The following is a 2632-nucleotide window of genomic DNA, read 5'->3' on the forward strand; positions in this document are numbered from 1 at the left end:
GTGTTTCTGGAAGAAATTACCATTTAAGTTAGTAGACTTAGTAAAGATTCCCTTACCAATTTGGGTGGGCATCATCTGATATATTTTTGGCCTTAACAGAACAAAAGGGCAAAATGATTTTTTACCCCTAATAATAATATCCCATGGAAGCAAATGTTTCATTCATTCTTTCTCTCTCTCTCGCTCTCTCTCTCTCTCTCTTTCTCTTTTTCTCTTCCCTTCTCTGCTTGAGCTGGGACATTCATCTTCTCTTTCCCTCAGACATCAGTATTTCTAGTTCTTGGGCCTTTGAAGTTAGACTGGGACCTATACTGTTGACTTCCTGAGTTCTTAGGCCACAGGTTTTCCTGGGCCTCCAGCATGCAGACAGCAAATCATGGGGGTTTCTCAGTCTCCTTACTTGCATAAGACAATTCTTCATAATAAATTTATTTCCTATTGGTTCTGTATCTCTGGAGAACCCTAACTAATACGAAAAGGGTTGTTGGTGATGTTGCCATGTGGACAGCATTCATTCACCCATTCTGGTACACTGCCCTCTGTCAATTTAGCATTTTTATTTCCTTTTATTCATATTTAGGTTCCAAATAAAATGAACAATATCCTGCTTCTGCTTCATATGATGCCATATCCCATACACAACTGCATGTATTCCACATACAACTAAAGACAAATTAGTTGCTCCCTGAAAGAGGACGCATTAATCTCATGGATTCTATCCATCTTTGGAGAAACTTATTGCTCTTCCAGTTGAGTTTCACTCCTGCTTTGACATTCTAATACTTAGATACTGAGATATGGGTTGAAATGTGATTGTCACATTTATATTAGATAGTATGGAGCTGAGAGAGAGAAAAAAATTAACAAATATATGCAAACATATTAATAGCAAAGAAAACAAAAAATTCACAACATGATTACAGTCCTTGTTTCTGAACTGGTCTCTTGATTCATATTTACAACTTCTTTCTTCCACTTCCCACTCCATTTTTCCTTTGCCCTCGGAAAGGAACTCAGTATGCTGGTTTGATATAAATCAAATCTCTGGGAATTAAAACCACTGAAATAGTAGAAACCAAAATTGCAGAGTTAATGAGAAAAAAATTTAGAAGCTCATTCTATTTAATAATGACAGGCATATGTTAGTTTTCTATTGCTGTGTAAAAAATAACTACAAGCTTGATAATTCAGAATTATTTTCCTTAAGGCTGAAAATGTCATAGTAATGTCTTTTTAAAAATCCTGCAATGAGAGAGAGAGAGAGAGAGAGAAAGAAACTGTTGATATTTCATGGGATATTATTAGGGGGAGAAAATCATGGGAAGCATTGTAAAGTGTTGTATTAATTAGGATTAGGGTTCTCCAGAGAAACAGAATCAAGAGGTTGTATGCATGTATGTATGTTTGTTTATTAATTTTAAGGAATTGGTTTACGTAATTATGGAGGATGACAAGTTAAAAATCTGTCTTATGGGCTAGTGTGCTGGGGACCCAGAAGAGCAAGTTGTGGTTCTAGTCTAACAACAGGCAGGCTAGAGACCCAGAAGAGCTGATAGTGCGGATGAAGTCTAAAGGCAGTCTGCTAGAGAATCCCCTGCTTCCTTGGGGAGGTCAATCTTTTTTTTCTAGTCAGGCCTTCACCTGATTGGTTGAAGTCTACCCACATTATGGAGTACAATCTACTTTACCCCGAGTTTATCATTTTAAAGGGCAGTTTCATCTAAAAATACCCTTCATGTTGACACATTAAAATTGACCACCACAGGCATGTCCACCACTCCTACAAAAAGTCTTAAGAAGGAAAGTACTGTTTTATTTATTCTTTACAAATAAGAAATCAAAGTACAGAGAAGTTAAATAGCAGTTCGTTATCTATAACAGTTAAACATAGACTTGTGACATAAAATCCCTGCTGATATTTCTGAGGAAATGGAGGCAGGACTGAGATGTATTAAATACATTCTCTATACCAAGTATTGTGAAGGTTTTTAGCTATGTTCACATTTTAATTCTCTTGACCACCTAGCAGGACAGCAATCATTATTCTTAATCTACTTATGGGGAAAAAAATGTCAAAAAGTGACTTGTGAAAAGTCCTGCAGTTGGAAAGTGACCTTAGAGGGAACCATTTGCGGCATTTCTTTGAACAACATACTTTTTTATTTCTTTTTATTTTTTTCTTTCACCAACATCTCATTTACACATGCTCTGGTATATGAAAGTCTATTAAATATCTTTATTACATTGTGCTTATCACTGAAAGAAATGTTTCTGTTATGAGTGATCCAGCCAGGAATGACTTAAGCAAATAGTATATAATAATTTTATTACAAATAGGCACAACACAGATAATGCTATTTAATGATGGTGTCGTTAATTTTTCTCATTTGCATTTTCCAAAATATTTTGTATCTTCTCTATAATTTTGGTCAGTCACTCATAATATGTGTGTTTGCAAATATGATGAGTCTGTTTTTTCTCATTAAAATTTGGTTTCAAATACATACTTAGCAAGCAGCTATCTTGAAATAACTAGGTATTAAATTTAAGCCTTTACAAGTACCTGTTTGCCTATCTAAAACACAACTTTATATGCTGTTTTAAATTACAGAATTAATTTTTTTTTTTTTTT

The sequence above is a fragment of the Mandrillus leucophaeus genome, unplaced genomic scaffold (assembly GCF_000951045.1).
Source record: "Mandrillus leucophaeus isolate KB7577 unplaced genomic scaffold, Mleu.le_1.0 Scaffold817, whole genome shotgun sequence".
In the NCBI taxonomy this organism is placed as follows: Eukaryota; Metazoa; Chordata; class Mammalia; order Primates; family Cercopithecidae; genus Mandrillus; species Mandrillus leucophaeus.